This window comes from Pogona vitticeps, chromosome 3 (genome assembly GCF_051106095.1).
Source record: "Pogona vitticeps strain Pit_001003342236 chromosome 3, PviZW2.1, whole genome shotgun sequence".
Lineage (NCBI taxonomy): Eukaryota > Metazoa > Chordata > Lepidosauria > Squamata > Agamidae > Pogona > Pogona vitticeps.
In genome coordinates this window covers 215,602,767-215,616,149 of record NC_135785.1, presented here as the reverse complement: position 1 = coordinate 215,616,149, position 13,383 = coordinate 215,602,767, and the positions used below count along the sequence as shown (strand labels likewise).

At 40.0% G+C, this 13,383-nt stretch overlaps 1 protein-coding gene across 2 annotated transcripts in view; it reads left to right on the top strand.

Annotated features, from left to right (window-relative positions):
* Positions 1–13,383, top strand: part of GBE1 (1,4-alpha-glucan branching enzyme 1) — a 197,282-nt gene that overhangs the window by 144,644 nt on the left and 39,255 nt on the right. The window lies entirely within an intron of this gene.

The following is a 13,383-nucleotide window of genomic DNA, read 5'->3' as shown; positions in this document are numbered from 1 at the left end:
GACCTTGTGAATTAATGACTTCTACTGTTTGTGTCCTTAAGAGCATTGTTTTAGTTCTTGCAAATTAAAAGGAATGTCTTCTTTTGTATTCTCGGAAGGCTTTCACAGCGAGGATCTGATGGTTGTTGTGGGTTATTCAGGCTCTTTGGCCTTCAAAACACAGCCAAAGAGCCCGAAAAACCCACAACAACAATGTCTTCTTTTATTAAGTCATTCCATTGCTTTTCTGCTGCCTTCAACTTTTCCTGGCAGGGAATTATTCCTGTATTACTAGGGTGATAAGTTGCTATTTAGATATTCCATTTCATCTTCTTATTGACAAATAATGCTGTATTGGTACACATGCATATGTGTATTTGCATAGGGAATATAAAAATCTAAAAGTTTTTCATATTTGTGACACAACTGTTATTAAATGTTTGATATATTATCATGTTAGGCTGCAGCAGTTTTGACCCTCTTGAGAAAATACATATACAAGGAGAGAGACAAAGAAAAGGGTGGCCTGGTCGGTGCAAAACACAGGGGAAAACATCACTGTAACAGAGAAATAGAATAGATGGTTGTAATTTAGTCATGAAGTCTGAAAGTATGGTCTTCCTTTAAAAGAATGTATAATGTGTGTTTGTTTTCAAGGCACTTGTCTTCTACTCAGTATTTTTCCTTTAATCTTTTTTTATGAATATTAGATCATACTTGCATGTAGTTGAAGCTGACTGAAAAACTCAGCTTCCGTATGATCATTCTGCCATTAGTTAGCAGCACAGGGTTTTCAGAACTGAACTACACTTGTGAAGAAGAATTAAGCAACCTTGGTCCATGCATCTTGCTAGAATGACATTACTATGTGTCTAGGAGTACTAAAGCCAGCAAGTCTCAGCATAGGTGGTGGTCTTGGCTTCCCCATCCAAACAAGTAGTCTGGAAACCTAGGACACATTCTTCATTCTGAAAGCAAGGCTTTCAATGTGTTAACCATGTCAAAACATTAAATTTCAAAAACGTCAATAAGATATGTAACTCTGAAGGAAGCTGCTTCCACATACGGGGTCAGAAAACTTGGTTAGCTGGTATTCTTCTCCCAAATTTAAAAGGCATAGAAAGTATCTCCCTTCAGATAGAGATGATTGCACAACAGTCAGAAAAATATGGCAGGTAGGCATGGGGGCATCAAGACTGGTATAGAGTTCTAGCCCCACAAATTACTCTTGCCCTTTCCTGCACTCAAGCAGACTCTGACGAAGGCTGCACACTGTTCACTTCAGCATCAGATCAAAATGTTTTATTTGAAATAACTTGCACTAATAAATGTTTTATGGTTAGTCTGCTGCTGTTTGATATTCATTAATTCTGGAGAGTGTGGCAAGCCATACCAAGAAAATGAGGCAAGGATGTTTTTGCAGTTCCTGTTTTATTTTTCTATGCCAGGCAAAGCCAAATGAAGCCCAAACATGTTCCCCATATTACAGCCTTATTCCAGACATTTTTCATCATCCCCCTATTGACTAGTTTTGTTCTGGTACATGGGAGATGCAGACCAAGTCATCTGGAAGTTGAAGAAGACCAACCTGTGGTACTATTAGTAACCCTTAGGAGGAGGAGGATTAGTCCTGTCCCCTTTGGCCCCTCACTGCTTGACAAGCTAAAAAGGCAGTGATTACAAGCCATATAGAGAGAAAAGGCAATACGAAAAACCTCCCCATATCTTCTGGTATCTGATACCTCGCAATGCTGCATAGCAGTATACTGTATCAGGATGAACTACCTTCAAGGAAACACACATTCTAATGGTAAACTGCTTTCTCTGTGCATATGTGGCAGGATGTGTGTGTCTTTTCCTGAAAATTGGTCATTCGGTCCCCTTTAGGGCCATCTGAAAGTTTTGTATTTCCACATTTCCTAGTTTAATTCTTGGAACAGACTAGTGAGGCAGATGAGAGTGAAGAGGTAATATTCCTTATTAAGACCATCTAGTTTCCTTCATGACTGAGTGGTGATTTGAACTTGGGTCTTCTCAGTCCTCATCTTGACACTTAGTCATTATATCATAAGGTAATGTGCAGTCACATAAAACATCAGTTTGCACAATGGAGATAAATTATTTAGTTACTATTGTGACTCTAGCACAAATAGGTGCAAAGCCACACTCCAGAATCTGTGGGTAGAATATAAAATTAGAACAACCTTTTCTTTGTGAATCTGGGATTAACTTCTGGGGGTCTTCAATCAAACAATGGTGTTGGGAAGACAAATGGCCTCAATCTATCTTTAGTCTTGCTGAAGTGAACATGATTACAGGGAAAATAGAGGATGGTCTAATGTCACTTAACAGTACTGCATCTTGTGACTAGTCAGAACACTGTAATGCTATTTCTTCAAAGCCTTTCCTTTTCAAAGATATAGACGAAAGAAGATAAAAGGGTCTGAATCATATAGAAAACCTACGCTACACCACAATTGCCTTCAGAGACAGAATGTGATAACATTCTGTTAGTCCTTATGTAAAATAGTTGATACAGTATCTCAGTAGCCTCAGCTGATAGTGAAGAAATTTACCTCCCAATTCACCTCTCTTTTTTTGACACTTTTTTTCTCCTTTCTTTTTCATTTCATTTTATTTTCCCACTTCAAACTGGCACCTTAGTTTTAAATTCCCTCTCTGTAAGCATACATGCATTATCAAAGGCAGCTGGGTACAGATTTTTCTGTGCTAAAAATGCAATGTTTCATAGATTTTTTAAGAAAATACAGCCAAAAAATCTTGAGTGTTCCTTGTTACTAGTACTACTAAAAGCTGAGTTGCAGTTTTGTGAAATATTTTATCAGCCGATTCAAAGAGTTAGTTTAGAAAATCCCCCAAAGATGCACGTACCCAGTGAGAACTTCCTCTCTCTCCCTTCCACTACCAATATTTTCCTTTCCTGAGAATAGTTGACCTCTTTTCACCTCATATTCTACTGTAAGCAGTGGACTCCTGTGCTTGCAGGTTACACAATATTGAATACAGTTTTTAGAAGATTTGTTCTGATTTCTAATTCGACGGACTGCCTGTATGGTCTCTTGGAATTTTGTGGCTAAACAAAACATGTTAGCCCCCTCAGCTGTGAAACCATTATCAAAACCAGGGCCTTATTATGAAAATTTGAGCTCTGCCCTAGCACCATTTTCAGACTGTGAAAACCTGGGCCTGGTCAAAGCTGCATTAATTTTGGCCATTAAAAATAATCAAGTACACATGTTCTGAACTCGGGACCTTTTCTTGGAGCACCCAAATGTAATACATAGACTGCTGTTGGTCTGCCAGTCACAGGCAGAGAACCTCTCTTGTAAAACATGCTCGTGTTCAACTACTTCCAGCTGCTTCTAGCCCACACTTGCAAGAAAACAAAGAAAAAACATTTGAAGCCTTTCGTTTCTATCTAGCTGGTGTTTGCTTCAATTATTTTTAGAACCGACTTCCCTAAAAGTCACTGGTGTTGTTTAAAAAACTTTAAAAAAGAAGAAAATGATTGCAACTTCTCCTGTAGTGTGTATATATTGCTGAGCCCTGTAAATTCCTGAAAATGGATGCATTATACATTTTCACAGCATGCTTGAGTCTTCCTACCTGAAATAAATTCTGACAAGATGACACATTGAAAGGTACACAATAAAATGTCCGGCTTCATCTGATATCCATACAGCATGGGTCATTTGTTTTGGTTATACATATTGTTTTCTTGCATTTATATTTAGAAATCTCATTATAGGCTCCTTTTATTGTCATTTTAGATGGAGTAATACCTGTGGAGTGTAATTGCATATAGACAATTTTCTGTCTCTCTAGTCATTTGAAACTCGATGTTTGATAAAATTAAGATGCACTCAAAGAATGGATTTAGTTCTTTGTGCATTTCCCACAGTCTCAATTTACAGATGGTTGATAGCCCATCCACAGTACAACATTTGTCCTAAAGCAATAGGGACGGATTGACCAAACATCTGTCTTTAGTGTGAGTGGTAGGCACTTATTTTTATCTGTGGTACAAATATGTCATCTAGCTTTGAATGTATGTGAATAATTATCTAGTGTCTAGCTTGTAAATTCATTTGCTGAGTGGTAAGAATACAATAAAAATCCAAATGCTTTTTCTGCTAAGGGCTGAAATTGATGTATTTCTTTCTTTTTTAAAAAAAGAATGTCTCTTATTCTGAAAGGTAGGGAGCTGGGCTTGGACAGTTTTCACTTGCTCAGTAAAATAAATGTGCTCCTCAAATGAATTATCTTGGAATTTTTAACCAAAATGGAACGGGAAAAAATCCCCTTTCAATTTTGATAAGCATAACATCCAGTCTTAGAAACTGCTGTGTGTTGTAGTTTTTACTTCAAGTTCCTGAGTAACTGTTTTCCAGAATTTATTTAAGTGGAGGGAGTCCATCCATATGTGGATTACTTTGCCAGGAGTGAATCAAAGTTCCGGTCTTTGAGAAATTGCCATTACTGATAGTTAGGCATGTCCTTCTATTCAGAAGGTCCCAAGCTCAACTCCAGGGATCTCCAGATAAAAGAATACAGTTGTACCTCGCTAGACAGTTACCTGGCATGACAGTTTTTTCTCTAGACATTGGCTTTTTGTGATTGCTATAGCGATTTGCAAAACAGGAATTCCTATGGGGGAATTTCGCTGGACAATGTTTGGTCCCTGCTTTGCAAACCGATTTTCGCTAGACAACGATCTTGACAGCTCCCTCCGTGCTCACAAACAGGTGTTTTCAGGACCTAAGCTTCGCAAGACAGCGATTTAAACAGCAATTTGATTGGCGGTTCGCAAAGCGGCTTTCCTATGGCCGATCTTCACTAGACAACGACGATTCTTCCCCATTAGAACGCGTTAAACAGGTTTCAATGCATTCCAATGGGGAAATGCTTTTCACTAGACAATGATTTCACTATACAGCGATTTCAGTGGAACGGATTATCATCGTCTAGCGAGGCACCACTGTAGTTCGGCACGTAACAGGAAAGCCTTCTGGTTGAGACCCTAAAGAGTATCCAATATTGGACTAGGCCAGTGGTTCTTAACCTTTGCTACTCGGATGCTTTTGAACTGCAACTCCCACAAACCCCAGTCAGGACAGCTGATGGTGAAGGCTTCTGGGAGTTGCAGTCCAAAACTCCTGAGTAACCCAAGGTTAAGAACCAGTGGACTAGGCAAATAGTTTACCTTTGTCCTGAGTTCTTCACTACAGAACCAAGGCAGGGTGGTTCTTTTCTTAAATATCAATCTTGCCTTGGAAGTCCTAGAAAAAGTATATAAGCAGGCTGCAGTATGATGACACATAACACTGAATAGACAGAGGTGTGTTCTCTGGTCAGTCTTCATGTTTTTAATTTAAAAAACAGAGTGATACATTTAACTATCTTGAAAAAAAGTGACTTTTCTGTTTTTTTCCAGGTAGAGAACACTCAGTAGTGGTTTACCATTCATTTATTTTGGGGGTTCTATGAGACTGTCCACTTTGCCCAAGGCCACACAGGTTGGCTGTAATTGCAGGAGGCACAGTGGGGAATCAAACTCCCAACCTCTGGCTCCACAGATACCTAAACCACTATGTAACCATTGCTCATTCTTTCTGCGACCACATCTGAGGTTTTAATTCACCTGATTTTTAGGATTCTGTTCCAATATACTAATATGGAAAAGAACAGCTATGGCTAGTCCCTCTTAGATTAAACAGTGCAGATATGTCTTTACTAAACCTATCAATATAATAGACCATCAGAGTGTACTGGAGATGGAAGTATGCTATAATTTCAGTTTCTTTGAATCTCTTCTTTCATATTCAGCAGTAGAAACAGCTGCAGGTCCATTCTGGCAGTTTTTAATGCTGTGGTTGCAAATTTCCATGTACAGAAGAAAGACTCTGTCCAATTTTACACACACAGCAGATACTCAGTACATGTTACATACAAGAAAACACAAATACATAGGGCAAGCTTTCTTACTACACTAGATTATGAACATTTGAGTGGTGTTGAGGGATGTGCCATTTGGATTTTTGGATATCAGTACTCAGAATTCTCCATTCTACCCGTCAGAACCACGTATAGGCGTAGCTGGCCTGGCTTCATAGCTTAACTTCCTCTTAAAAAGGAACTTGCCCAAGTGTTTGGTGGTGCATAAAATTACCCTTTGTATGGCCCAACGACAGGGGGAGAAGCTTTGGTCCCTATTTCATAATACTAGAAAGGGCAGGGACTGTCCACTGAAGATGGACGTGAAGGATAGATAAAAGAAGGCGCTCCTTCATAAAGTATGCAGGTAAATTGTAGAAATCCCTAACAAAAGATGCTGCCAGCTTGGATGGCTTTAAAATAGGATTTAACTGATTAAAATGAAGATGGAGTTTCCTGTGATTATTATTGAAGATGGATATATACACATTCCAATTCTAGACTATGCTTCTGCTGGACAGCACAGATTGGAAGATGCCTGAGAACTCATGCCCTCCCTGAAGGGTTCCCATTGGAAAACAGTTCATCCACTGTGTGAACCGAAGTGCCACTGGAATCATGGTGGAAAGAGAGGATATTGAACTTGCCTTTATTTTATATCAAACAGAGGACAAAACATGTCTTGACACCTACAGAGTCACAGTGCATAAAGCACCACAGATTGTATGAGATGATAACCATTTGTTCCTGTAACTCGGCAAGAATTATGAGATGGAAAGATCTGATTCCGCACAAATTGAAATGCTATTCCAAAACTGATTTCCCATAAAATCCTGTGTGTTTCTTGTGCTGTAAACCAATTTCTTTGAAAGAACCTAAGGGGATTGAATGCTCCCAATTTAAGAAACCACTATACTTCCTATTTATCAAGTATTATGTATTTCTTGGATCTCTCTCTAATATATATATATTTTTCATCAGTCTTTTTAGACGGTAGTAAGCTCTATCAACAAGCATGTGTGTCTTCCTGTCATTTCCGAAATAAGTATAAAGTATTATGATATATAAAATATCGGAATTTAGTCGTTGCTTCCTGTCTGAGGGTTTTTTTTCTTTTTTTCTTTTCTTTTTGGTAATAGCATAAGAATAAGAATATAAATTATCCTAGTTCATAATTCTGAATGTCTGTTACTTCATGAATATTAATGTATTCATGAAGCTTGACATCTGTCACTTGGGATGTTCAAAAGTTTTCTCTAAAAAAAAAAAACCCACAAAAAGACAAAATTTAATGGCTCTTTTTAAAGCCAGCTAGTCTGGGGGAGTTTTCAAAAATATCTTGACAGGGCTGTTTTGCACATTTTTACACAAAGTTGTGAAGCTCCCAAATAGCTTTGTTGCTTGTCAGTTTTGACACCCATTCCAGTCCTCTTTGTAGTATAATTAAGTATCTGATGGATCCTTGGGCTATGTAGGCATGCTGATGGCATTTCTAGCTGAATTGCTAACTTTTTGTGTGTATATTGTTCATATTCACTACAGGTGAGTATAATAACAAATAATAGCAAATCATTTTCAGTTGCAATTGTTGTTTAGTCGTTTAGTCATATCTAACTCTTCGTGACCCCATGGACCAGAGCACGCCAAGCTCTCCTGTCTTCCACTGCCTCCTGGAGTTGTGTCAAATTCATGTTGGTTGCTTCCATCTCATCCCCTGTTGTTCCCTTCTCCTCTTGCCTTCACACTTTCCTAACATCAGGGTCTTTTCCAAGGAATGAGATGGCCAAAGTATTGGAGCCCTAGCTTCAGGATCTGTTCTTCCAGTGATCACTCAGGGTTGATTTCCTTTAAAATGGATAGGTTTGTTCTCCTTGCAGTCCAGGGGACTCTCAAGAGTCTCCTCCAGCATCACAATTCAAAAGCATCAGTTCTTTGGCGGTCAGCTTTCGTTATGGTCCAGCTCTCACTTTCATACATCACTAGAGGAAAAACCATAGCTTTGACTATGCGGATTTTTGTTAGCAAGGTGATGTCTCTGCTTATTAAAATGCTGTCTAGGTTTGTCATCACTTTCATCCCAAGAAGCAGGAGTCTTTTAATTTCATGACTGCTATCACCATCTGCAGTGTTCATGGAGCCTTAGAAAGTAAAATCTGTCCCTTCCTCTATATCTTCCCCTTCTAATTGCCAGAAGGTGATGGGACCAATGGCCATGATCTTAGTTTTTTTGATGTTGAGCTTCAGACCGGTTTTTTTTTTGTTTTTTTTTTTTTTGCACTCTCCTCTTTCACCCTCATTAAGAGGTTCCTTAATACCTCCTCACTTTCTACCATCAGAGTGGTATCATCTGCATATCGGAGGTTGTTGATATTTCTTCCGGCAATCTTAATTCCAGTTTGGGATTCCTCCAGTCCAGCCTTTCGCATGATGTATTCTGCATATAAGTTAAATAAGCAGGGGGACAATATACAGCCTCGTCATACTCCTTTCCCAATTTTGAACCAATCAGTTGTTCCATATCCAGTTCTGACTGCTGCTTCCTGTCCCACATATAGGTTTCTTAGGAGATAGATAAGGTAGTGAGGCACTCCCATTTCTTTAAGGACTTGCCATAGTTTGCTGTGGTTCACACAGTCAAAGGCTTTTGAGTAGTCAATGAAGTAGAAGTAGATGTTTTTCTGGAACTCTCTGGCTTTCTCCATGATCCAGCATATGTTAGCAATTTGGTCTCTAGTTCCTCTGCCCCTTCGGAATCCAGCTTGTACTTCTGGGAGTTCTCGGTCCACATACTGCTGAAGCCTACCTTGGGGATTTTGAGCATAACCTTGCTAGCGTGTGAAATGAGTGCAGTTGTACAGTAGTTGGAGCATTCTTTGGCAATGCCCTTCTTTGGGATTGAGATGTAGACTGATCTTTTCCAATCCTCTGGCCACTGCTGAGCTTTCCAAACTTGCTGGCATATTGAGTGTAGCACCTTAACAACATCATCTTTTAAGATTTTAAATACAGTGGTGCCCCACTTAACAAGGATAATCCGTTCCAGCAAAATCGCTGTAGAAGGAAATCCTAGTTAAGCGAAATAAAAAAGCCCATTGAAATGCATTGAAAACCCATCAATTTGTTCCAATGGGCTGAAAACTCACCGTCCAACGAAGATCCTCTATAGGGGTGGCCATTTCTGCTGCCTGTAAAGCAAGGAATCCCTCCTAGAAAACAGTGGGGGGGCATTTTGTACACCCAGTGGCCATTTTGAAACCCGACGATCAGCTGTTTTAGATCGTCGTAATGCGAAAATCGGTTCCTAAGGCAGGGAACCAATCATCATGAAGCGGATTTTTCCCATTTAAACCATCGTTTTGCGATCGCTTTTACGATTGCAAAAACCTAATCATCAAGCAATTTCCTCATTAAGCAAGGCAGTTTTTAAGCGCGGCACCACTGTAGTTCAACTGGAATGCCATCACCTTCACTGGCCTTGTTAGCCAGGCTTTCTAAGGCCCACTTGACTTCACTCTCCAGGATGTCTGGCTCAAAGTCAGTAACCACACTATCTGGTTTGATATCTTCTGCTTCTGTTAGGTCCCTCCCATTTTTGTCCTTTATCACGTCCATCTTTGTTCAAAAGGTTTCTTTAATATCTCCAATTTTCTTGAACAGATCTCTGGTTTTTCCTTTTCTATTATTTTCCTCTATTTCTTTGCAATGTTCATTTAAGAAGGCCTCTTGTCCCTCCTTGCTATTCTTTGGAAGTCTGCTTTCAGTTTTCTGTAACTTTCCCTATCTCCCTTGCATTTTGTTTCCCTTCCCTTCTCTGTTATTTCTAAGGCCTCGTTGGACAGCCACTTTGCTTTCTTGCATTTCCTTTTCTTTGGGATGGTTTTTGTTGCTGCTTCCTGTACAGTGTTACGAGCCTCCAGCCATAGTTCTGGCACTCTGTCTCTTCACTTCCACGTTGTATTCGTAAGGCAAATCTGGGTAAAATGTGGCCCTCCAGATGTTGTTGAACTGCAGCTCCCAGCAATCCCAGCCCACACAGCCAGTAGTGAGGATTGCTGGGAGTTGCAGTTCAGCAACATCTGGAGGGCCACATTTTGCCCAGTTCTGTCGTAAGAGATGTGGTTTAGATTATGCATGACTAGCCCAGTAGTTTTTCCTACTTTCTTAAGATTAAGCTTGAATTTTGCTATAAGAACCTGATGATCAGCTCCAGGTCGTATTTTTGCTGACTATATGGAGCTTCTCCATCTTTGGCTGCAGAGAACAGAATCAATCTGATTTCAGTATTGCCCATCTGGTGATGTCCATGTGTCAAGTCACCTCTTGTGTTGTTGGAAAAGAATATTTGTGATGACCAGCTTGTTCTCTTGACAACACTCTATTAGCCTTTGCCCTGATTCATTTTGAACTCCAAGGCCAAACTTACCTGTTGTTCCTTTTATCTCTTGACTCCCTAGTTTAGTATTCCAATCCCCTATAATGAGAAGAACATATTTCTCTGGTGTCAGTTTTAGAAGGTGTTGTAAATCTTCATAGAATTGATCAATTTTAGCCTCTTCAGGTTGGTGCATAAACTTGGATTACTGTGATGTAATAAGAAATGCATGGTATTAAAACTGGGTGCTGAAAAGGAAGAGGATCTTAAGATTGTATTGCAAATATCTGCTGGTGCTGGAGCACATTGAAGGATTTCAGAAGAAGATCATCCTTTGCTTTATAGATTACAATAAAGCTCTTTGCAGATTGTTAGAAACTGGGTTGTTCTGAAAGAAATGGGTACGCTTTAGCACTTGATTGTCCTGCTCCATAACCTGTATTGTGAGTTAGAAGCCACAGGACAAAATATGGAGTAACAGGATAGTTTCCCATAGGCAAAGGGGAGACAAGGGTGCATTTTATCCCCATGTCTGTTCAAACTATATGCAGACCATATTATACAGAAGGTCAGACTACATTCAGATGAAGGAAGAGTGAAAGTTGTTGCATGAACCATCAGTAATTTAAGGTATGCAGATAACACCTTCTTACTGGCAGAAAGCAGCAGTGACTTGAAATGACTTTAAGTGAAAGAAGAAAATGCCAAAGCAGCTGAACAGGTACAATGAAATAGTGAAAGATTTTGTACACCTTGGTTCAATCATTGATCCAAATGTAGACTGCAGCCAAGAAACCAAAAGAAGATTGAGACTTGGAAGGGCAGCAGTGAAGGTACAAGATAATGACTGACATAACGGTTGACTGAACTGGTGGTGTCAGCAGTAGCTCCTAGCACTGCCACCACCACCGCCTGGAGATGTCAGGGCTTAGATATTTAACCTTGTGCTTGCTTGCTCTCTGAGGTTAAGCAAATGGCTCTTCTGTGGCAGACAGAAGCAAACTGGTAAGGTGGGAAGGAACTTTTCCCTTATCTGGAAGATCTAATGTTGCATTCCAGAAAGTTTGTATTCCAGAATATTTAGTCCCTGGACATTCTTGGTGGCAAATGCAAACATTAGATAGCTAGAAAACACCAAGAACTCAGGCAAAAACAAAACAAACAAAAATAAGTCAAAAACACTGTGGCACCTTAAAGACTAATTGCTATATTATAGTATGAGCTTTTGTGGACAAGTCCGCTGTTTCAGACCAGAAATGTGAATATGGGAAAATGGATTCCAGTGGGAAAAACTGGGAAGTGTTCTTTGTCCAAGGTTCCCATCTGCTCCTTCAAATTTGTTCAGTGTCATCCATAAAAATTATATGATTTCAAAAATAATATTTTTTTATATGCAGCCTACATTATAACCTATGGTGATGATGCCATGCTGACAGCTATTTTGAATCAGGGCCTGGCTGACTTCTGGTTTAGAACTCACTGAATACAAATTGATTAAGCCAGCAAAGATTCCCCCCCCCCCCAGTGCTCTGAACAACATGGTATGCAAAAATTATTTTGGCATCCTACCTGACAGGGAAATATATATACCATATTTTTCCGTGTATAAAATTGCACTTTTTCCTAAAATCATTAGAAGAAAAATGGAAGGTTGTTTTCTACTCGGAAGGAGGTGAAGGCAAAGGAACAGCCCCGCTCGACTACCTTTCACAGCTGCCCATTGACTGCTGCCGCTGCTGCCAGATCACTTTATCCTCCTGCCAGGGCTCACCTCCAGCTCACATTGCTGCCTTGTCCCCTGCCCAAAGGGAGCCTGCAAGTGGCACTGGAAGAGGCGATCCGGCAGTGGTGGCGGCAGTCAATGGGCAGCAGCAAGAAGCGGCCAAGCACGGCTGTTCCCTTGCCTCCGAATCCGCCTCCTCATGCTGCCTCCACCACCGGATTGCCTTCTCCAGCACCACTCACAGGCTCCCTTTGGGCAGAGGACAAGGCGGTGACTTGATTGGGTGGCGGAGGCAGCAGCAGCAGGAAATGGAGGTGCTCATCCACCTCTGGCATGATAGGTAAACTGCCAGTAACATTACTGGGCATGAATGCAAAGATTGTCTTAAAATGATGCTTTTGTTTCTTTTCTTTTTTTGTTTCCTTTTCAGTATAGCAGATTGTTGATTAATATCTGTTTAGGAATTCTTGCATGTGTAGACAGTGGTATACAAAATTTATTCCAGGCAAAATCAGTATGTGTTATAATTTTGTGAAATAAAAATATCTGCTAATCAGAATATTAAAGAAGTGCAATTTGCATGTGCATACATACAAGCACATGTAGTACCAAATGGCCGACAGAGGTTGAAATACAAAGGAACTGTGATTCATCTTGGCTGCTCCTATTAATTGTAGAGATCAAGCAGGATCTGAAGGCCTTAGGAATGGACCTCAACAGATGGGAAACTTTGACATCTGAGCCTTCAGCCTGGAGGCAGGCAGTGCATCATGGCCTCTTCCAATTTGAAGAGACCCTTGTCCAGCAGGCCGAGGCAAAGAGGCAGTCCCGAAACCAGCTGGACAGGGGATAGATTGGATTTGTCTTCAGTGTGGAAGGGATTGTCACTCTCGAATTGACCTTCTCAGCCATACTAGATGTTGTTCCAAGACCTCTATTTAGAGCGCGTTACCATAGTCTTTCGAGACTGAAGGATGTCTACACACACTATGGACTTCACACTGAACTGTAGTTCTAGCTTTACATCTAATTGGATTCAGCATGTAGGTTGAACACATTGGTTTAACTCTCAGAATTCAAAATGAAATGTATTATTAAACTCAACATAAGTTTGCCATTTTTACTGTTATTACTCCCTATTGTTTTCTTTTAGGGTTTATATTTTTAATTGTGTTAATGTTTTTAAGAAGAGTATTACTTTAAGTGTCACATTCCTGAAAAGCCACTTCCATTCCTTGTTTGGGTATCAATCTTTGACTGGGATTCAGACAATGAAGTCCAATAAAGTCTAAGCCTCACTCATCCCCAGTGAAATTTTCCACTTCGTCCCTAACCCATTCAAAAGCAGAGCTCA